Below are 24,752 nucleotides of genomic sequence, written 5' to 3' on the forward strand. Positions count from 1 at the left end.
GTTTTTCAACACCAACTCTGTTCGTCCTTTTAATTCTGAGTCATGTAGCCTGAATTCCGTGGTCTGCGATAGTATGAAGGCAATTTCTGGGAGATTTCCTGCTCTTAAAAATGAAGATCAAGGCTGGAGTATTGCTCAGTGGTAGAGCTCAGTGGTAGAGCTTAGCATGCACTGGGATCCGGGTTGGATCTGTAGCACTTAATTTTTTTTTAAATGTTAAATGTTAAACATTTAAAAAACATTTTTTAAATGTTTAAATCAAAACATTGAAAAAATACAGATAATTATATCTACCTCAGAGCAGGTAAGAACATTAAATGAGATCTGTCCATCTAGGACAGGAGCTTGGTGTAGGAGATTCTTTTAATATGTGTTGATTCATGTCTTCCTCAATTTCTTTAAAATTCCAGGGAGCATTACAAAATGTCTAGATTGAAAGGAGAATATCATGAGTTTGGTGTTAAGTTTTAAGCATTTTTAAACCATTCAGGTGAGGATATAAAATGGGCAGTTGAATTTCAGCTTGTGAAGTTCAGAAAAGCCCAAATGGAAGGCCTGTAGTTGGAGGCTCCTCATAATATGGATGGCTCCCAGTTGAAGGGATGAGATTGCTTATGGAGTTGAGTAACAGGTGGACCTTAGGCCTAATGTTTAAAAAGATTTTCAATATTCAAAGCAACCAAAAGAGAATGGATCCAGGAATGGAGACAAAAAGAAAATGTGCTATGTGTATGGAAGCTATGCCAGCCTGTTTTTTGCTTTTTTTTTTTTTTTTTTTTTTTAAGAGAAGGAAGAGACATACCTGTCTTTTTATTTTGGTCCAGGAGAAGGAGAACTCAACATGGGCTGGGAATGTAGCTCAAAGGTAGAGTGCCTGACTAGTATGCAGCAGGTCCTAGGTTTTGTGCCTAATACTGTAAAAGTAAATAAGACAAATCAATCAACAAAAAGGGAGCACAGCATTGCCTATTGATTTTAACCAGTCAGTGGTTCCTGGTGACATATTTAGAGAGTTTTCTTGGTTGAGTCATGTATGGAGTGGGAAGACTCCACTCCCTATTCCCCCAAACTGAAGTTATTTTTCCTCTGACTTGGCAAATATTAATTTTACATGCTTCCAATATGAAATTATTCCTAGTAAGCATTTAATAGTTCAGGCTTATAATCATTAGTTTACACAACACTTTGCCCATTCCTCCATCCACTTGTTAGTCCATCCATACATACATTCACTGTTGAATAGTAGTTTATTTACCAGCTCCATATCATGTACCAGTTACTATTTTAGGCTATATGAAGATAGTGGTGAATGAGAGTTATTTTCTTTCTGCATAAAACTTCAATTATGGTGGAAGACAGATGATAAAGGATAAATGAATAAATACATGAATACATATTTTGAGTGCCTTCCATGTCTTACCCTATTTGACACAACAACCACATGATGTAGATGTTATGACTTGTCATATTTTATTATTGAGAAAGTAGAGACACCAAGATAGTATCTTGCCAGGGTCACGAATTCATTGAAAGTGGATCTAGGCTTCAAATACAGGAAGTTGGACTCCCAAATGCAAGCTGTTCATCACCCACCACACTGCAAAGTGTTTGGCACAGGGTAGGTCTTTATTATTACTACTATTAATATATAACAGCAACTGTTCCTCAAAGGAGCCTAGAAATTATTTACTTCAGACGAAGAAACTGTTACACACCTAGTTATTAACAAAATTAAATGCAGGCGCCAAATGTTCAAGTTCCTATCCTAGTCCAGTAGTTTCCCTCACATGGTGACTCTTTTTAAAGAGAGGGATTATGGAGAGAGAAAAAAGAAAGGTGAAATAATGAAGGAATGAGAAAGGAGGATGAATGTGGAAGAGATGGGAAGAATTAAGCATGTTTGTTCACTAGTAAGTGTCTTATTTTTCAAGTCTTCCCCCATCCCTGTTTCCTCAAGAGGGGATGTCCATGTAGCATAATTCCATGCAAGGTAATAATATTTCATTTCACTGATCAGCAAAAATTCATTCAGGGGCTCAGGAGACCCTAACCAAAATAATCCACTAATTCAGGAGTCTCTTGCTATTTAAAAGGTAAAGGCTCTATTTTGGGAAGAACATTATTGCTAGCATTTATATTATGAGAACATTGGTGGAGACACAGCTTTGTTTTCCAACAACTAAATCTTTGAGTGTGTGTGTTTGTGTATGTGTGTGTGCGTGTGATGTATTTAGGAGCATGCATTTATTTTGTAAAGTGCTGGTAATATTGAATTTACTTTGTGCATACTTTTGGAGGAGATGGTATTGGAATGTATTTTTCTGAGTAGGGAAAGTTTTTATACTTGCATGCAGGACTGTTCTAATATCAAGCACCATATTTAAGTATCACAAATATACACTAAGCAAGGGCCAGATGCACAAGGAATTTAAGCAGAGTTTTTCTAAATGGCAAATAATTAGAGGGGAACAGATGCCTATAGGCAGCAAAGGATGCAATGTGGCACCAGGAATTTTAAAAGGGAGGTGGAAGTATGCATAGAGTGCAGTTGGTCTCAGCCTAGAAGGTGTTCTAGTCTGACTTTTCTGGGTTTTTTTTTTTTTTTTTTTTTTGTGGGTTTTTGACTTAAATTTTGTTTCCTCTTTACCTACATTCCCCAAAGAAATAGACCATGCTAATCATGCCAAGTGGAACAGATTTTCCTTCAAACCTCAGTTTTGGATGACTCTGCGGTCGCATCTCTTTCTTCTCCCTCCCCAGGGTCTTGTCCTTTCACAGGACTGCCGGGATATGACATTTCATAACAGTGTCACTCCTCATTTATTTATTATTTATACCCCATCTACTTCCAAAAGAGGTTTTAGGTAGCCTACCAATAGAGGACTCTTAGCGATGTCATCTTGTTTTCTGGATGTGCATTTTAGGATGGTGGTGCCCCTCCTTCAGAGCACATGTGGTGTAAAATGGGTTGTGTCCATCTCAGATGTTCTGCATGGTCTTGATGTAGGAAAGGAAACGAATCTCCAAGAATAAAGTCGAGATGAGCATTAGGCATTTCCCATCTTCCCATAGAGTGGTAGTTTAAACAGCAGGGGCACTGAATAGAGCGATTCAGCAACCCAGCAAAGCTGAGCCGTAGCACCTGATCATTATCCTTCAGGTTTAAGATTTACCTGTTGTGCTCATTGTAACAAAAGAAATGAACTCTCTGTAATTATATGGGAAGGGGGAGGAGATCATGTTTTAGTTCCTTTGATCTTGAGCTAGAATAGGCTCTGCTTTTGGAAATTTAATTTGAAAGAATCCAATGTACACATCTGCTTTTTGTACTGCAATTTCTATTGAGCTTGAAAATAGAAATTTATTAATGCAAATGTGTAGAGTCTGTTCTGTTCCTTGAGGAAAAAAAAAAGTACACATTCAAAACATGAGGTGATCCTTTCTGCCTGGCTATGGAAGATTTTAATATGTTTACTCGCTGCCCCCCACCACCACCCCGAGTTCAGAGATGGGGTTTCTTGTTAACAAGGACTAAACATAGAAATTCAAAGACATATTGGGGAACAGAAAGATTCATGATTTCTTCAATATTTAAAAAGTTTCCAAAGGAAAGATTCATTGGTAAAGAAATGAGAAAGAATACTGAATACCGAAGAAAAAAATAAAATGTAAAAAACTAGTGTGTCATCAGCCCATTTTGAGAACATGTTTGAATTGATGGTTGGGCCCATGCTAAGAGACAAAGCTTTCATTTCAACGAATCCAATCTGCCTAGTGTTCTGTAAAATTGCCTTTGCCTGTAAATGGAACGGCATGCAGATTTTAGGTAGGATACTCTCACCAACTTAGCCTGTACTCTTTATTTTGCTACCATAATATGAAACTGCACATAAATGATACTTGACTTAATCCTTAGAGTGGCTGGATTGTATGGTCTATTTTGATTAACTTTGTCTTGTTCTCAGTGTAAATTTTCCAGTAAAGCCTAAAATGTCATGAGCATTTTTGGACATAAATCCGTTAAGCTATTTTGCAGTCACATAGTTGTTCTTTGTAGGGTTTGAGTGCTTTCTAAACTCCTTCCCATCTCCAAATGGGCAAAATAAATGATAAATTGTTGAGAGCATTTAATCACCCTTTGGATGAGCAGTCATCCCTTAAAGCTGGGGAAGATATCACTTTTCAATACTTTGAGTAAATAAAACTGAATCCTTATAATATTTGTGCTGTATCAGAAGATCTCAAAAACTTTTTTAATATAAATAATCTAGGTTTGAGAAGGAATATATGATTGAAGAATTCATTGGATCAATAAAACCAATCTTTTTTTTTTGATGTGGTGTGATGAGATTTTTTTTTTTTTCATACACAGTGGATGGGCTCTAGTTGTGTGGACGATTCTTCCATTTTGATCACTTATTTTCTTTCTTCCTTCCTTCATTCTTTTCTATCTCTCCTTCTCTTTCTCTTTTTGTTTTGAAAGGCAAGCTGAAAACCACAGAAAGTTAGGCTATGAAATGGGATTTCTGAGTTTAAAGCCAGAGCGCAGCCTGTCCTGAACTGTTTGTGTTTAAGTTGGTGTTTTAGTTATGTTGCTAGTATAAACTTATGACCCTTGCAGATGTACAGTCGATCTGGGTTCAGTGATTCCTGGATGAGATTGTTATATAGGATGCCAGAGGCCATGGAAATGATTTAAAACACAAAATCTTGAGACAAAGTTGGCTCCTTAGAAGCTTTTGGGTAACTAGGATTTCATTTAACCCATGGGGGTGGGGGCAGGAGAGCTGGAAAGAATTACTGCTTCCAGTTAATTAATTTCTAAACCTATCAGTCTAATTGTGACTTTGTGGAGTGACACACGTCTTTCTTCCTCACAAGCAAGAAACTCACAAACAAAATTTCTATTTCTAATGGCAGACAGTTGGGGTGCAGCAACCAAGCAGTCACCCTTAAAAATTAATGAGCTTAATGATGGTTAGAGAAGCGATTCTGATGGTGGTTTGGGGGAGGGGCCGTGGAGATGGCAGGAGGAAGACTGGACTCCTAAGTGACAATGATGTGAGCCCCTGTCCTTATCTCTCCTCCCCCTCCCCCCTCCCCCCAGTCGCCACCCCTTCCATCCTCCTCTCTTTGCGGGAGCCACAGCAGATAGAAAGACAGGGCGATTATGAAGACGTCAGTTGGAGCGTAGGCAGGCGAGAGGGGCGCAGCGCCCCAGATGAGGTCCGGGGGGAGCTGAGGAGGGTCACTCATGGACGACCGTGTGTGTGTGTCTGACAGACTGTGAAATGGTGCGTTGTTGCACGGCTGCGCTGCACCTGGGCCCTTCATCTGTGATTGATTGGTTTGGTCATGTGTAATGGTCCCATCTGCTCTGTGTTGTTTTTCTTTTTTTACTTATAAACACCGTTCCCAGCGGCTGAGAGAGGATGAGCTATGTTTTGTCATCTTCACTTACACTTTAGCTCAAAAAAGTGGTCAAGTAGGTAAGCTCTGAAGTCTTCCCAGTAATGTGGTAGGGAAGTAAGGGTCCCCCTTTGCACTGTGTGTGTGTGTGTGTGTGTGTGTGTGTGTGTGAGTGTGCGCCCGTGCACGCGTGTGTGTGCGTGGAGTTTACATGCTGCCTGTTAATATCTGAATAGTTCACGAACCACGGAAGACCAAAAATCACAGAAATGATTTGCACAAATCTGTGTATTGTGACTCTTACTGCAGCAAGGAGTTTTTTTTTTTTTTTTTTTTTTGTAACGGAGCCAATACTTAATTAAAACCGCTGACATCATGGTGTTATAATTAAGCATGGCATTAATTAAGCTGGAATAACGATTTTTTTTTATTAAGAACTGCTTCTATTGTATAAGACCGTTATCGGCTAAAAACAAAATAATTTTAAAGCAGAAATTAATTCCCTTTAACCTAACCCTTTGCAACTTCCCCAAAGTCCAACCTCGGGACTGTCGTCATCAGGACTGTGTGTGTGTGTGTATGTGTGTGTGTGTGTGTGTGTGTGTTTGGTGGTGTTGGGATGGGCGAGAGTGGAAGTGAAATTTGTTTTTTTTCACCCAAAAATGCTGATCGGCTCCTGGCATTCTGATGGCTAATTATGCATCGGAGAGCTTCGACAGCTGCATTCATCATCATAAAATGTAATAATTAATGACATTCCAACAAAGAAAAATATGCAAATGAGGACTCATTAGCATTTTCATATTCAGCTTTGATAATGCTTTTGCTGACAAGGTTGTAATTAATGAAAATTCATGTCGCAGTCAGGAGATTGGATCGGTTTCATTCCGCTCACAATTCCCAAATGCTTGCATTATGGAAAATCGGCGGCTCTGCCAACTTTTCAGGGAAGAAAAAAACACACACACACACTAAAAGCACCAGATGCAAATTAATGGTAGGGAGTCTTTAACTCTTTAAACCACCCCCCTAAATTTCCATCATAGGAAACATGTGATGAGTGTTTGCCTAAGAACTAGATTCTTCTTCTTTTTTTTAATGATGGCAATAAAATTACTCTTATTTGTGACCCAAGTGTGACAATTTCTAGCAAACTTTTCTTTCTTTTTTTTTAATTTACAAAAAACTCCTCCACCTTTTCCCTTCTTTGCTTTTCCCTTTCAAGACTATTTAAATTTACATAGTAAAACATGTTAGGACGGCCAAGCCCCAGCTTGTTGTGTTCTGTCCTCTAGCTGGCAAATTCATGCCACAACAGTTTATTCATCCAGATGCTTTTTGGCGAATCTTCATCATAGTATTTGGGCTTAGATCTCCTGGTGCCTTCCTCTGCGTGCTGCCCATAAGGTCGAAAGAAAACCAAGTATTCGATTTCTCTCTTCAGGGTAGGTTCGTTCTTTTTTTTTTTTTTTTTTTCCTTTTTTTGGATGTAGTTTTTTTTTTTTTTTTTAAAGTGCCTTTTATCCTTCTTTTTAATCTATTCCTTTTGTGGTTTAATGTAAGAGTTTGAGAATGTGTGCATAATTCTCTCACTCAACACTTCTGGCTTAGTGTTGTGCTTCAAACGTAATTTTTGGAGACACTGTACAATCAAAATGGATACCTAGAAACCCCACAGCAGAGATAGCGACACACAGTACAGAGAGCTCTAAATTTATAAACCTTTTGTGTGTTGCTTTCAAATCGTGGAAATTTAGATTGGCAAATAGCCATTTGGTGCCAACCTGGTACCACGCCTGTCATTGTAGCCTAAAGTTAAAGGGAAAAGTTTTCACCCTCAAGGTTAGAAAGAAAAACTGAAAGAGTTCTGATCTAAGTTCATATTTGCTCTTCAGGTTAAAAACTGATTATTGATAAAGAAAATCTTTTTTGCTGACACAGATATTTCAGAAAGAAAGCAATCAAAAAAAAAAAGTTTGAGGATTGAGGATTAAGAATGGAGTATGAAAACTTATTTCCTTATAAATTGTAACATTCATAAGTATTTTCACTCTCAGATGATATAAAAGAACTTCTGGAAGTTGCTAAGATGCAGTTTCCTGTTTATTTAAAGTTAACTTGTAATTCCCAAAGTTGCTAGCCTAGCATAAATAAAGAATATAAATATGCCTTGTTAGAGGAAGATAGAAAATTTTTGATATGCTGGGCCTTCATTTTTAGACTACTCTGTAATATAGAAAGTATCATCAGTTATTTAATGAGGACTTTCTAATGAATCTTTTTCTTCTCTTATACAATTAGGAATAACTAAGTTTTTTATTCCTGTTAATCTCTCATAGTTCCAACAATGAGAATTTTATTTCCACCTCTTGTTTTTTTCCAACACTGGTACATGACAGTGCACGTGTGTACCTGTGGGTTGTGTGTCCAGGCTTGGAGATTGTAGTGGCTCTGTGCTCTTTCCTTCAAAATCTGTTGGTTAAAATAGGAGGTAGAGGTTTTATGTTTTTTTTTTCCCCCATTTAGTTTCTTTCTTTCTTCTGCGGGCAAACTGCCCATCCAGATGGTAGAATTTCACCTGTAAGCAATCTGAAACGATAGGTTAATTTTGACATTTTATAGAGCTTTTTTATTTTCTTTTCATACAGTCCAACTAAGTGCAGACTAACTGCTCAAGATAATGTCTCCTTTTTTTTTTTTTTTTCCTTTTAAAGAGCTTCCTGCTGTGATTGGTTCTTTTTCTCCCCAAATCTGTATCTGGGGCACAATTTCAAATCTGTGGCTTTAGGCACTTTGCTCTTGTTGTCAAAACCACATCTGATGAAATCCTTGATCACTTCTAATGTGTGTAAATGAGGGCGTGCCGGCAGAGGTGAGCCAGCCAGTGGGGATCAGCAGGTTAGTGGCCGAGAAGCGGCTCCTTTTAATTTCCTGAGCAGAATGTCCTCCTGGCTTTGATAAATTCAGTTAGATTTCTCCTCCCACTAAATTCTCTAACGCATCCTAGCTCATACCTTTGCAAGCAGTGCATTCATGGTGTCAGCCAGCAGAGCTCTGGGATTGTCATTTTCAGTGTGGCTAGCCTCTGGGGGCTTAGGTGCCTGGGGATACCCAGAGAAACCCTGGGGGATATTTGCTGACCTGTTCTCCAGGAATCCCATCATGTCCAAGAGCAGGTTTTGAGAGTGGTTTTGGAGTAGAGAGTAGAAAGGAGAGTGAATACTGGAGACCTGATTTACTCATAAGAATCTTAACCATGCTGCATTGCAAGTTAGTTTTGAATGTGCCGCCCTCCTGTTTTCGACTTCTAGAAACCTGGGTTTGCATGAACTGTTCCTTGCGCTGTGAAGATGGCCTTAGAGGCATCCTCACCCTTGGTGTGCGTTTCTTTGGGAAAACAGTTTTGAAAGTGTTGTCCTGGTTTAATACCTGTTAACACTCAGAACACTCGGGACCCCAGACCAGGCATAATATGTTTCCTTTTCTGTTTCCTGGTTTGCACATGTTAATTCCTGGGGACATTTTCCTTTTGAAGGGACAAGAGTCTCACTGTCCAGGAGCAAGCCACATTTATTGGAGTTATTGGACTCCCAAAGAGGAAACCTGTGGGTGATCAGTGTTATCCTCCTCGCAAGCTATAGCCTCAGTCAGTGTGAGTTACAGCCCCGTGACTGAGAATGTAAAGGCAGTTGTTTTACTGGGATGTCCAAAGGTTTTTGTTTCAGGTATTGCAACAAAATCAACATTTGTTTGTGGTCAGTGAAGCCAGCTCTGCTGCCAGTGTTCCCATCCAGTGGCTTCTTGTATTTCCCTTGCAAACTTTCCCATTGGTTGGGGTCTGTACAGAGATTTCAGTGGCTGGCTGGTGGAAATGTTTGGGAGAGCATTTGCGTATCAAAGCAGCAAAGCAGCCTAAATATTTGCAAAAAAAAAAAAAAAATGTTTGCTTGAGAAAAAAAAGAATCCACTTAGGATTAGGAAGTAACTGCTTAAACATTTTAAAAGCATTTATGATTTCCTGAAGTCTATTATTCATGAGCCACTGCCTAACCTGAATTTCAGAATCCAGATTGTAAAATAGTGCCTAAGATAATGAAAGTTTTGCTTTATGATGAAAATCTATACCTGTATCTAGTATAAAGTGGGAAAATACCTAAAATGACACATATATTAAAAATTATTTGGTAATCATTTAATGAACCTATAAAACAAAAGCCACAGAGATAGGGCCTCATGAAAAAAATGGGAGGCGAATAGCTCTAACCTCATTCTTTTCGCTGTTTTGTTGGAGTTTTCTTCCTAAAACACATTGGTGTAGCTGTGACCTGATGCTTTCTGGTGGTGTCCAGAAGCTTTCTTTAAACGATAATGATTTGAAATATCAGATCTTTCTCCATTTTTTTCTTGGCAAAGAGTTTAATTTCTGGTGGGCATTTTGTGTTTGAATTCTTAAAAAAAAAAAGTTTTAACTGCATTTCATTGATGGTTTGGAAATAGTCTGTAGAAAACTCAGGGCAGGCCAGTCTTTCCAATTTGTTAACAATGTAGGAGTTGAGCGTTGACAATCAGTGTACTGAAAAGCCCCTCGGATCAGGTGTTATTTTACCATCTGGACATTTTAATTAGTAATAAAAATGTGGGTCTGGATACACAGAATAGGATCTACAGCACACAGCGGCCCAGTGCACTTCATTGTTGCTGAGGTGTTCATGGCTACATTTTGTAGATGTGCACGGGTGTGCATAAGTGTGATTGTGTGCTGGTGTGTGTTCACTCCTCCTAGCATACCCAAGTGTAGGATTCTGGCTTAATTTTCCAATTGGGCACTTAACACAATACCAAAAAATTTGGCTACTTTTCTTAAATGAGAAGTAAAAATGTATAAGATACATGTGCTTGCGTTTCTGAGAAGTACCTGTGTGTCATACTTGTTTGAGTAATTACATGGTGTGGCCTGGCAAAATGTAATGCCAACAGGAGAAGCAGGCTTGGGCTAAAGCTCTTGTCCCTCTTTCAGTACTGTGTGCATTAAGGCAAATAAATTAACCACCCCGAGTCTCCTTTTTTGCTCACATGTGAAGTGAAAGAATTGATAATAATAATTATGATACCTTCCTACCAGGTATATGATGAATCCCATAAGAGCATATATGTTACATGCATGCATGTGTTATATGTATATGTATATCTGTATACATATATGTGTCTGTATGTACGATATATATAATTATAATAATCAACTGTTAATATAAATGCTGGTTGCCAATTGTTAATTCATATACAATCTTCCATAATTCAATAAATCATTTTATATTAACAAACAAGTGAGATGCAAATTTAAGTCTACATTACATCTTCAACAAATGCCACCTTTAAGAAAAATGTGTTTGTGATTTTCAACAGGAAGGAAAATGACCCCTGTTTATAAAGTATGTATGCTCTTTGAAACAATGTTATTCTTAATTAAGGCAGAAGCTGGTGCATTTGAGGGAAATGGTGACCCTCTGGAGAAATGGAGAGTGAAAATAGTTTAGGGAAATGAGTCTTGGTGGCTCCTCTACTGGAAAGATGTATGCATGTTTCTTTTAATCGTTGTAATTTCATGTTTGCAAGCCACTGCGAATACCTAAAGGGTAATCTTTGCTTAGAACCCACCCCTTATTGCACATCCGGCAAAACACACACACACACACACACACACACACACACACACACACCATATAATCTGTTTAAGAATTGTGTCATCTCCAGGAAGTGAGGGAGTTGATAAAATTACCATTGGGCCAGATGAGTGTGAGCACTTCCATAGAAAGCTTTTCCAGCTTTTATTGCGGATCCAGCTCTCCCCTGAGTTTTCTTTGGGATAAATAAGAACAATTATGTGGCTTTTATTTTTTATTTTTTTTTAATTTAAAATAATGATAACACAATATATCATGGTATAGTAACTATTTTGATCTTTTTATTTCATCTTCCTTTGCCTTACTGTAACAAATACATACCTTGATGACAGTACTAATATTAATTTATCTTACATTGTCCCCAACAACAGATATTTATTGTCACAGGCAACTCAGAGTTTTCACAGAGTGAATTAGACTGCCTGTAAGATTGTCTCTGAGATGTGGTGTTAGCAGTGGGCATGGTTTTTGGTGGCATGGTAGGAGGAGATAAATTCAGCTGTGGCAGCCTTCAGTTTATTCATTTGCTGGATATTAAGTAAATCACAGAAAAACCCGGAATATGCACTTATGGCTGCATAGCTTTTAAGATTATTTTAGACTTTAGAATGGAAACTGGTTTTATTTAGTGCTCTATCAGTTTCATTTAAATGTTCCAATCTGATGACCAGTTTCATTTAAATACTCTAGTCTGGTGAACAGCTAAAGCCTACATATTGTTTGTCTTGAAATTTTAAAAACTGAGGCTACAGGTTCTCTGCTTTAAAACTCCATCGGATAGAAAGTGGCCACGACTCCCTTTGCGCTGAGATTTCAGTACCCAAATCATGAGATATGAAACCGTGGAGCATCTCTAAAAATTTTCTTATCCAAGGGATTCCATTGAAAATTTGAGGGAACGACATTTAAAATTTGGTTAAAAAAAAAAAAAAAGAAGTAATTCAAAGTAAAGTCTGTAGCCAAACTCCTTAATTGTGATGCATTTGCTGAGTCCCCCTCTTCCATCGCCGGGCCTGCTCTGATGCCATATGGCCTACCATGGAACATTTAACTTGTCAGATATAATGGATTGTCCTGGAAGCAGATTTTTGCTTTGAGCACTCGGCTCCTTTCTTGCATTTCACTCTCAGCTCCAGGCTGCAGGATGAAGGATTGTGGTGGAAATGCAAAGGAGAGACACACAGTTGATTCCCCTAAAGAGAGTGACCTACATGCCACAAAATTTTACCCACGTAAAGAGGCATTATCCCCGTCAATGGCCTTAGCAGGCTGCATGTCAGAATCATTTAAATTTGCCTGGACTTAACAGATTGTGCAAACAGTTTAGAATTGAGTGCTTAGGAATAATAAGACGTCGTCTTTTTAACTTAGGCAGAAATGGTGTAGCCACATCCTCCAAAGGATGCGTATTATTTATCATGACCTACATGTACCCAAACCACCTGGTTCGTAGATCCTGTAAATTAAGTTCATCTCTCAAGTCTGTAGAGAATGCTTTCTAAAAAAATCACCTGATGGAGATGTTTCGTGGCTTCATTGTTTTTGTTTGGTGAGTAGAGGTGAGGTCGAATGGTCATTTGGGTGGATAGACAGTGGCAGTTAATTATCCAGCCACGCTCTCCATTTGGAACTAAATTGCAGACCCTCTGTTTATTCTAATCTACTTGAATTTACAGACTAAACATCCTGTGGATTATTTAATTTTTAACTATAAAAAAACAATGTAGTATTTGATGTTTGTTTTAATTTGTTGCTTTTATGAGTTGATTTTTTTTTTCTTTCCTATTTGTGCTATTTATTTTTTTTCTGAAATCACAAGCTTGAAAGCACTAGGAGGAATTTTGTAATCATAGGAAAACTTCTTTAAATAAATACATAGTGCCCTATTTATATGTATGTGTAGATACATAACTATGAGGTACTTTTCTGGCATAACTAGTAAGACCCCAAAGCAAATATTGTACTATAGAGATCCAGAATAGAGAGGTAACCAAGCAAGGGCAAATCAGTGCAAAAGTAAATAACTTATTTGTTTCAATTGAAATGTATAACAGTACATTTTAGGACTCAAAAATGAATTAATAGATTTATATATGGCATATGGATACATACACTAAAAATAAATATTTCAAAGGATAATTTAATGCACTCTCTAAAATGTTGAATATTAGAAATTCAGTAATTTACTTCTACAAATTTATATGTTATGTAAAATTCCTAATATAGGTCATATAAGTCTATAAAAACTACAGTGGCCTTGAAAACTAGCATAAGCTCACTTCTGAACAAAGAATGATTTCTTTTTAGTCAACAAGTTTACATGAAGCAGCTAAGAAAAAATAAAGTTGGTATTTAATAATAAAGTAGACTTGTGTGTATTTCTTACTGGCCCTAAGTTGAGCACACTAGTTTTATTACTGCCACTGATAGAATGTGTCACCCCCTCCTTTCAAATTTGGTTAGACTGAGTACTAAATGAGGTTAGGGAGGGCCTATCACAGCCAGCTCTGTTGGGGCATGTTCGCCCTCTGCTGGCCATTCAGATAGGAATTGCAGGTTATGTGAGACCTTTCATTCCTCTTACTTTTTTCAAGGTTGGGGTGTTTTTGTTTTTTGTTTTGTGTGTTTTCATTTTTGCAAAACTAATCAGATATTTGTAGTGATTACAAAGTCATAGCTTAATACTGTCATGGAAGTTAAGTTTTTTCTTATTTGGAAGGATTTTGGTTTTGGTGTATTTTTGTTAAAATAGAATAAACCCAATTGTTCAAATAACATGTAAAGTAGATGCCACTATTGTGCTTTTGTGTTGGTTTCACACTCTCCTAGGCAGCCGTCTGTCTTTTCATAGGCCCTCTTTGCCTGGTTATACTTAGGAAGAACTTTTGCTTGTGTAAGTTGGGGAATGGAACCTAATGGAAATTCTTAAATGTGATTCTGTTTATGTCAGGGACATGATAGGTAGTCTCTAGTAGACAGGGCCCTGCTAGTGTTGATATTTTCACTTGGTTCATCAAGGAAAATGAATGTAGCTTTACATCTTACTGCTTTATAAAGGCATTTTTCATTCCTTGCAAATCAGATTAAGCTCTGCTTACCTGCCGACAGTGAGAATGGTAGTTTGAGTGGAACTCTTTTGTTCTCTTTTGCTTTTCCTGTGGTTGTTGATGATAAAGTGTGAGATGTTAAAAGAACAGATCATAGATGATCTCTTTTTCCCAGGTCATAACTCCAAACTATTCAAGAGCATTTAGGAAGGAGAGAGCTGGTCTCTGCCATTGCTGGTCAACATGCCATTGCCATGTCGGGTCCTGCTAGTGAAGAGCTAAGCTCTTATAAGCAGTATGTCCTCAAAACAGCAACAGTATTCTCTATGATAATTGTTTGCATAAGTGATTTCTATATATCTCTGAAATGACTTGATTGAATCAATTTTGTATTTGTTGTTTAGATAATGTGGTTTAGATGTTTACAGTTCTTTTGTCTTACATTGCAATTTTCTCCTATTTGTAAGCAAAAGCCAAACTCAAAGGCATGAAATAATACAAGGGTGTAGAGCTAGAGAAGGGGTCAAATGCCATGTAAGTTTGTCCCACTTGTACCTCTTTCTAATTTTAGGTTCAAGTTACTTTTAATATTTTTTATATAAATTATGTGTCACTTTTTGTTTATTTTGATTTATTTAATATTTTCAAATAACTATGAATGAATTCTAACACATACTAAGTCCCCTTTACAATCTTTTATGAAATGATCTTGCATTGAATCTCAAGTAGGTGTCCTTTCTAGTGTCCCCCTCCCCCGCCCCATCTTGAGTGAGCCTCTCCTCTCTTTCCCTGTGCTTCTCCTTGTCCCCCAACACCTCTGACTGATATGTGGCGTTGTATTTACTCCTTAGTATTTCAGCCTTAGGAGTGATGTGCATCATTGATTCTTTAGCATCCAACACATGGGAGACAGAAGGCATCCAACAAATATTTATTTCCTGGTGTCGTGTTTTTTAGGCTTCTTTCACAGCTATTCAGATGATAATTTTTGCAGGTTTCAGAATTGAAGATTGCTGTCTGTAGCCATATATTCCATGTGATGCTTTTTTGGGCAGACTTTGGCCAGGATGAGGTCATTCTTATGGAGACTCCTCTCCTTCTCCTTCTTCTCCCTGATCCCCATTCCCTCCACCTCTGTCTTACTTCAGTCAGTCATTCTCATAGATGCAGTGAATGGGAGGCTTCTCTTAAACATCCTACCGTGGGACTGTGACTTGTGTCGTTTTATCTGTGAGCTCTCACCTTCCCTTAATGGTGGCTCATGCTGAAGGCTGGTTGGGTTCTGAGGAACTTGGCCCGTTTGCCTGACAGTGTGGTTCTTGTGGGCCCCGTGTTCTTGTTGACTTTGATGAACAGACTTCACCCCCCAACTCTCATTCTTCTCTATACTTAAAGGTTAGCAATCTTCCTACTCTTTGTGTACTCTGAAGATGTCAGACGTAGATTTTAAATTCTGGGCTATTTTCCTTGAACTTCTCAGTAGAGTATGTTTTGGGAATATAGGCCAATTGTACTTCCGTACAAAGTCTAGAGGAATGATCATTTATTATGTCACTGACTCTTCATGACGCTCAGGACAATCTTCTATCTGGGTTAAAATGTTACTTATGTACCTCTGTGTATATACGTATGTACGTGTATATTTAAATTTATTTTAGAATTTTCATGACTTCCCAGCCCCCTGCCCCCGTTTTTGTGCAATCTTGAGTATCATACTAAGTGTGCATGTTTCTTTAAGAAATGGTAATTGTTGCCAGGTGTGGTGGTGCACACCTGTAATCCCAGTGGCTCTGGAGACTGAGACCAGAGGATCGTGAGTTCAAAGCCAGCCTCAGCAATGGCAAGCTGCTAAACAACTCAGTGAGACCCTGTCTGTAAATAAAATACAAATTAGGCCTGGGGATGTGGCTCAGTGGTCGAGTGCCCCTGAGTGCAATCCCCAGTAAAAAAAATAAGAATAAGAATAAGAATATTCTTGTTAGTTGAGGACTCAGTTTGAAAACTGAGGCTGGTGAAAACTGAAAATTGCCTGCCTGGCTAGTGCTAAAATTTGTAACTCTGCAGTATAGATCATTACGTGTTTCTGTGGATTCTCTAAAACACAATACTATAATACAATACTCTGTTTTCTGTTCTCCTTTGGTTCATTCAGAGTCTTAGCATTTTTATTTTTTTACATTTACTATGACTAAGATTTTCCCTTTAGTGGGCAACAGCTTATGACTGAAAGTGATTTGGGTGGTGAAATGTGGCTTCTTAAAATTCACCTAGAGATTCTAAAAATTTAACTTAGTAACAAAGTCTTCCTCTTGTGAGGTGTTACTCCTACACTTGGTCAGAAATGTCCCAGGTCTCCTCCAATGTGACGGAAAGAACCAGTCTCCCCACTTGGTATGGGCTTATCATGCTCCCAGCAGAGCAGGGTCAGGGAGGCTGCCTGGGTGCTTGGGCCCTTGAAGTTCAAACCACAGCCGCTTTCATGGCGGCCTCCTGGAGCTGATCCTGATCATAAAGGTGACTCTACTCCTGGGTAGAATGGAAAAGGGGACACTTTGAGAGTGTCAAGGATTTGCAGCCATTCTCACAACCCTAGGTCTCCTGTGGTTGGGACACTGGTGTTTACTGGGGGGAATCTACTTGTTAATGTGAAATTAATTTTTTTTTTTTTTTTCCAAAATAACTAGCCTTGCTTGGTGGAGAAGAGCCAACTTGAAGTCTTAACCACACAGAACTTTCTCAGCCTGTGGTGAAGTGCATTTGTCTGTGAGGGCCTTGAGGATCAGCACTACTAGCTTGTTTTTAGGAAGATCTACCTAAATACACTGGACCTATTGGAAATCTATGCTTTCTTACCTGGCAGGTTGTGAGATTGAGTGGGGTTCTATCTATCTAATGTCACCTTAAGAGCTGCGTCTATCACTTGAATTGGTTACTCTGATCCTTGCTTGTTAACAATATTGTTAACAGTAACTGGTGGAATTTTAAAGAAAAGTCTTGGTGATGGTTTTTGTGATGAGCAAGGTCTCTTAGCCACAGGGCTGAGTCTGTGAGCATGGCTTTTGTCCCTGGCCAACCTGCGTCTTGTCTTCCTTTTGGTCTAAGAATGCAGCAAAAATATTTTTGTTTGTTTTTGCTACCTGTATTGCAAGATAATTCTTTTTGTATTTTACATTAAAGGACTTAAAAAAAAAATAGAAAAGTAACCTTCCAAATGCCTATGCATTTTCTTCCAAGGCCACGCAAATCCTTAATTGCCTTGCCTGTCCCCAATCATCACAGACTCAAATTGCAGTAAAAATGTAGCAGTATGGAGACGTTATTCACAGAAAGCCAGTGGTACGTTACTCATTAGAAGTAAGTCAAGTGATCTGGGGTTGCCCTTAGTCCTTCGGGTCTCCAGGGTACCCTTGTACAAATTGCTGATTCAGAAAATCATTACTTTGGTGGCTCAAGTGGTACTTTAGTGGCCTTAAGGAGTTATTTGACACACCTCCCCAAACAGCTAAGTTATCCCCATGATTATGTTGATTAATTGCACACTCTGTGGAATTAGTGTTATTTTCAATGAAAGATTTCCCTGCATTCGGAAAATAAAGCATAAAGGTCCTGTGCTTTAATTTGATAACGTGTGTGCTCCTGTGTAAGACGGTGAACGAGAGGACTGTGTTGGCAGTTGTTGGCAAGGGCACATGGAATAATTGAAGGTGATATTTTTATTCTGCATTGAGAAGGTATTTTTTGATGTACCAGAGAATGTTCAGTTAGGATATTTACCAGTTCAGACATTTCCATCTATCAAGGACTTGGGGATGCTTCACCTTTGTGAAGTGATGTTGGCAGAGAGTTGTGGTAGGGAAAGGTCCAGTGGAATAATGTGTTTTATCACAGTAGGTAGAGGTGGCACATCTGGATACTCCAAAAAGAGGTGGTGTGTTAGAAAAGGACTCTAGTCCTGGGATTTAAAGTGTTTTTTAGCGTTGTCTCTTGATATCTGTATAACCTTTCATCTGTATCAGCTGGCCACCTTTTCTTAATTTTATTAACTTCACCTTTAAAAACCACCGAGACCGAAATGTCCATTTAATGAGTCTAGAGTGTGTTGACTTAAATGATTATTGAAATTACTTTTCATACTGTATAGTGCTTTGCAAATGTAAGTGCTTTAAGGGTAATTGAATATATATTCTGAATCTTGGGTTTCCCCCCAAATGAAGAGTTTTGGTAGTGCCTCGAGACACTCAGCCTATGTGAGATTTCACCACACATAGTTTTGAAGGCAGCTTGGTGCCTAGATGAGAAGAGATGGATTGACTAAACTCATCATCTCCAACAGGCTCAGACCTACAGACCACTGCTGAGTGATCTGTTTTTATGACTAACGTAGCATCAGTAAAAGAGGGGATGCATGCTAGCCCTTTGCAGAAGCCCAGCTGATTCCCTTTCCCATCATCCTTTGCTGCGTGGACACTATGTACCTAGTATCCTTTCCTCACTTGTACCCCTCCCTCCTTCCCTGTTCTCAATTTAGGAAGAAGGGGAGGGAGATTCCCTAGGTTATAGGGTGACTAGTTTATTTGCTAGAACTGAGTTGCAGTTGTTTTAGCATGAACTCTATTTTGAATTTGAATTTTTAAATGCCTGTGGTTAGATTCTACAGGAGAAAACCAACTCTCTTCCTCTGAAGTTTTAGAATTTGAAGGAATAATGTCAACTTCTACTTCCTTCCAATGGAGATTCTTGATTCTGCACTGGGATGAGGGATAATTAAGATTGACTTGCTGGTCAGACCAACCAAGATACCTGAATGTCCATAGAGATCCATGAGAAATATAAACCTATAGAAGTATCTCCACATGAACAATCAAAATGTTTATAGACTAATTTAAGTAAGATAAAATATAATTTTTGAACTTCTAGTTATTTGATAGGAAATTATTAGCATATATTAATTAACACAAAATATTCTTAAGTTCTTTTTTTTTTTTTTTTGGGTAGTAGTAGTTCCTAAAATTTCTCAGACTTGTATTGATAGACATAAAAGATGGAGGCAGGTATGTGTTTTAAAAGAAGGTTAGGGAACACTGAATTAGATTAAATTAAATGTCTTCCTGCAGGACTTCTCAGAGCCTTTAACCAGCTAAGCTATGTCATGATACTTGGAAGGTGTTTCCCAGGTCTTTCTATCTAGTCTCCTGTTTGATTTCTGGAGCCTGCTGTAGAATTGCTTTTCCATAGAAGACACTTTTGAGCCATGCTGAGTTATCCTGTGTTATAATTATGTTTTTACTTCCATTCTTCTTTGTGCATTTGAGCAGGAAGTCATAGACTTCACATAAGAGATGTGTAGAGAGAGGAATGCTGTTTTCTGCCATGTTTTTGTTAATTACTTGCTTTGAGTTAGCATGGAGATGGTGGCAGTTAATTGTGATACGTCACAGGTTCCGTGTACATCATTTGTACAGCTACGAGGTACCTGGAGACCTTTTAAGAATAAAACACCATGTAAATGTAAATTATTACCGCCGATAAGACACTTTCATTAATTTCATATCAAATTCATGAGTGTTTTGAGCTCTGGGATTTGAGAGTCTTCAGTATTGGCCTCTGGTTTATAGATTTTTTTTTTTTTTTTTTTAATTTTCAGAGTTTGAACACCAGCAGCCAAATCATATGCTAAGAGCACGGCCTTGGGAATAAACCACCAGGGATTGAACATTGGCTCTGCCTCTCAGGCCTGTGTGGCCTTGGGTGTTTTTCTGACTCTCAGTTTCCTCATCTGTAAGGTGGTGTTGGTATTACCTGCCGCTGAGGGCGGCTGTGCAGCTCCCGTAGATCAGTCTGCGTGGTGGCTCATGCATGATAAGGACAGGGCTCATCTTGTTTAGGCAAAGGAGGAAAAAGATGAAGGGACCGTAATTGATAACACAGGTATGTTTTCAGGACCCGTAAGACTTCAGGTCTTTGTTTAGCATAGTAGACCTTTGAGTGTATCTTTTTAAAAAAGAAATTACAAGTGTAATTTGGGTTGGGGCTGGGGACAGGGAGCGACATTTATTCTCAGTTAGTGATGAGTTCCCTGGTCTGACGCTAGGGAACAAAGGGCCCATTCTTCAGCTCCCAGAACAAGTACTCGCAGTGGATGGGCCTTGTCTGCTGGTGTCCCGCAGCAGCAGATAATTTTTCATCGGGGCTTCTTGGAGGATGACATGGCCCACCACACAGGTGCGCCTGTTTCAGAGGGGGTGACACACCTGCCATTTATATGTAATCCTGACACTGGCCTTTTACAAGCAGGACCTGTTTACTATCCTACTGGGCAACCATCACAGGGATCCTCGATGTCCAGGCTTATCTCCAGAAATCATTTATTGGTAACTTGCTCTTGACCCCGTCTCTGGCTCTTTCATGTCACTTCGAGCTACCCCGTGTGTCCAGAGACAGTCACCTACTCAAGGTGATTTTTTTTTTGGTGGCATCCCTGTGAATGGAATGGAGTTTGGGGACCATTCTTTCCTTCATGCGGTATTTCCATTGTCACCTGTTCCCTTGCAGTAGGATACCTTGGCTATCTTGGAAGTAAAATTGGAAGTCAAATGGCAAATAATGTAGGAATACAAAAATATCGAGTTTGGATTCTGTAGACATTTGTTAGCCATACCTCCCCCATATTAAAAAAAAAAAAACAAAAAACAAGTTTTCCTTCTGCTTCTTGGGACAGCCCGATAAAAGGTTATCAAATAGATCAGCAAAAAATATCGGCCTTAAGAATTGTAAGTTGCTTGTATATTTTCTGCTTAAATTAGTTTTTCATGGGCAACAGAAGCAGCAAATGAATCCTTCGTCGATTATCATCTGGTGCCATTTTTTGATAACCAAATTTAAATATTGGTTTTTAGCAGGAGGATAGGTTCGTCTGGACAGAACCCATGGTGGCTTTCTGGATGGCTCGCTCCCTGTAGATGCCGACGTGTTCTAGAGAAGGGGCTGCGTGCTGATCTCTTTTGTCTCCAAAAGGATTGATTGACGGATGTTATGTCTGCTCACTTACAGCGTTTTTCTTGTTTCATTTAAAAAATTGTGACATAGTATTACATGTTCCTTGTATACATCATTTTTGCAGAAGAAAGTTGTTTAGCCAATATGTCGACTGAGCTTATGAAATCCCCTCTGTAGCTTTCATTCAGCCTTCAGTGTACTTCATTAGGTCATATCATTCGTTTCGTGCACCGGCATCGTCACCAGCAGCAGAATTGAACATTTGGTCCTTTTTAGGTATAAAAATGAATCAAAAGCCTGACAAGGTTTGTTTCTGGTATATATTTCAGGAGTCCCCCCCCACCCCATTTATGGGCATACGACAAATGTTACTAACGGGTACTTTTAGTTTTTAAAATATGGACAACGGTACTCCATGCAGTAAAAGACTTGAGCGATTAATGCTCCCCTTATGCCTCTTTTGAGTAGTTTTAGCCATAGGGCTTGGCACTGCCACCATTGTCTTTGTGCCAAAAAATATCCGCAGCGGCTGTCGCATTCTAGTACTGGAGGGTTGTCTCGAAAATTCCGCAGTGAACGCACCGGGTTTGTTCATCACTGCTATCTCTTTTAAATATTGGGAATACAGGATCTTTAGCTCTTTCAAAGCGCCCGTTGTGGTAGTGGGGATGGGGGGAGGTGGGTGGCGAAGAATGGAGAAAGGAGGACCGAGGCTGTCCGCGCCAGCCAGTTGGTATGACTGACAAAAATCCATGGCTCACATGGAAGGAGGCACAGAAATGTGGGGGCTTTTGTGTTCAGGAGAACAGATAGTTCCTTAAGGGTCCAACTCAAACATGTTACCAGCACTCTTGAAAATTTTATTATCTGAAACCAATGTTCCAGTAAATTTTTAGCAGAAAAATCAACATTAAGACCCTAGCCCATTTTCAGTGGGCAATTTGCACAAAAGATTTTTTTTTTTTTTTTTTTTAACAACAACAACAAAAAAAATTCCTGGAAAATGAGGTGTCATTTTAAAATGGCTGCTTTTTATCATTAAAAAAAAATGATAGGAATAAAAATCTTATGTTTGAGAAGGTTCTTGGGCTTTATCCACAATCCTGATTATTTTGCTCCCAAACAGGGTTTTGGGCTCTGAGGGCAGATTTATAGTTGAATTTGGGAACAAAAAGCTGTAATAAAGTTAAAGGCTTACACTATCAGAATGAAATGTGTTCGCTCATGATCTCCGGAGCAATCTATTTGATGGTAAAAGTGGATGCTACAGATGAAATCTTCACAAGGAGCATAATCCTTGGAAAAAAAAAAAAAAGTCCACCTCCCAGCCTCCTGCTGGCTGCGCTGCCTCTTTGGTACCTCGCAGACTTCGACAGAGTCCTGGACGGGTGCCCATTGATGTCATGGAAACACTCAAATTACTGAGAATGATTCATGTCTATGCTGGTCTCTTATCCTCCCCCACACAAACAGAAGTAGATTTTTAACCCTGACAACTTGTAATTTGCAGTGGGTTTATTTTTGTATCTGGATAAATATTTTTTAACAAGCAAAATTAAGATTAAGCAGTCTGTATCTGATATGATAGTAAAGAGTGCTGGGTCCATGTAGCCAAGAGTACTTTGGGGACTCCTGCCTCGTGAATTCATATTCTCCTCTCTCCTGCCCCCTTCTCGCCACTCCTTCCCCCTTGCTCTTTCTGTTAGTTGCTCCTCTCTTTCTCCCCCACCTGTTCTCTTTCTCTCTCTCTCTCTTTTTTAATCCTTACTATTTGCATTGCCCTTCTGGCTTTAAAATAATAGGAGAAATAATCCCCACTCATGTATACAAAGTGAGACAGATCCTGGTAGGAAAATTCCTTCCCTCCATTTCTGTGTGCGGGAGTCGAGTTTGGGAAATAATCCTGGGTGGTCACATTCTCTCAGGGATTGCTTCAGTAATTCTTTCTACAGGAAAAAAAAAAAAAAAAAACATATTGGTGGCCTGCCTTTCTCAAACTGTATTTTACAATTCAGTTTTCAGAAACAACTAAAACAGGACACTAGCTGTTCAATTTCCTATGAAGTTCAAGTGAATCCTGGTTTATTTTTCAGTCTACCTCCCTGCCTGCCTGTCTAGTGATGAAACAGTGGATATCATGTCAAAACGAATTGTTATTATTGTACTGAGATTTTTTAGATGCAAGAGCTTAAGGGAAGATACAATATCTTCCCTTTTGATGTAGCTCATCAAGGTTGAGCCTTTTCTGTTAGTAGTATTTATAAAGAGCAGTTAAAGGGTAGGAGTAGCTTAAACTTGACTTAGAAGAATCAGTTACTGTGTAGTGTGACCAGGCACATTGCTGACATAGGTAAATGCACCTGTTCCTCAGGGTATGACCCCATGCACTGAAAGTTACTCTGTTAGGACTCTAAGACTAACAGGCAGTGTGATGGCATCTTATTTCACTGGAATTGAAGGTGATACGGGCATTGATTTTATAATTTGCACTGAACACTATACCAGAAATGAGTGGGGGGGGGGTTCCCAAGTTTGAGAGTCACTGAATAGAAAAGTTAACAGCAGGAGAGAGAAAAAGGATTAATTTAAAGACTCAGGTTTGGATTTCTTTGAAAATCATGTGTGTGTGTGTGTGTGTGTGTGTGTGTGTGTGTGTATGTGTGTAGTAACTTAGTTAGCTACAGTGCATGCTTTTGACCAGATATAAAATTTTGGAAAAATGCATTCTTTGTGTGCTGTCAGAGCGGCATACTCTAATAGCATTGCCATTGAGCTCAAAGACAAAAGGCCACTATTAACTTTTAGCATTTGTGTTAACCTGGGCTGAGAGGGGAAAGCTTGAGGGTCGTAAGCTTTAAAAGACTGTGCATCCATACCCTCCAAATGCAAGAGTTTTTTTGTTTTGTTTTGTATTTTGGTGATTTTGTTTTGAGATGGAGTGTTCTGTGTTGCTCAGGCTGGTCTTAAACTCTTGGGCTCCAGAGGTCCTCCCTCCTCAACCTCCTAAGTAGCTGGAACTACAGGTGTGTGCCACCCTGCCCAGCTAAAGTACACGTTTTGAATTTTCCAATGGGGAAAGGAGTAGTCCAGATCTGTGTATAAAGGACAATGCACTTGAAGCCTTGGTGGAGGGGAGAGGAGAATCCCCAGTCTTGAGTGGGGTGAGGTCCCTAGCCTTTGGCTGCTTCACTAGTCCCTTGGCCTGTACTGGCTTGGGCAGTTTTCTGTGACTTTTCATAGGTCACCAGCTGGACTCCACTGCTTAGATCTCTTGTAATCTCATTATCTTCCCTGCTGATTATTAAGGTGAAACATACTTTATAAAGCAACAAACGAGAAGCCTTGATTTCATCCCTCCACGTGGCCACACAGCATCCGAGGCTCCACACGCGCCTGCAGAGCAGCGTGCAGATTCAGACTTGAGTAGTCAGAGCTGGAGCAAGACATGCACGTTCCCATGATCCCTGGTCCCGCTGGGTCTATTGGCAGAATCTGAACTTGGGTTCTGGGTGGGTGAATTGTCAAAAGCCTCTTTCCCAAATGTAAATCCAGGATTATCTTGATAATATTGGAATTTACTCCTGGGAAAGGGAGAGAGAGAGAGAGAGAGAGAGAGAGA

At 39.1% G+C, this 24,752-nt stretch overlaps 1 protein-coding gene across 11 annotated transcripts in view; it reads left to right on the forward strand.

Moving 5' to 3' along the window:
- Positions 1–24,752, forward strand: part of Tcf4 (transcription factor 4) — a 343,890-nt gene that overhangs the window by 150,564 nt on the left and 168,574 nt on the right. The window lies entirely within an intron of this gene.

The sequence above is a fragment of the Callospermophilus lateralis genome, chromosome 17 (assembly GCF_048772815.1).
Source record: "Callospermophilus lateralis isolate mCalLat2 chromosome 17, mCalLat2.hap1, whole genome shotgun sequence".
Classification (NCBI taxonomy): domain Eukaryota; kingdom Metazoa; phylum Chordata; class Mammalia; order Rodentia; family Sciuridae; genus Callospermophilus; species Callospermophilus lateralis.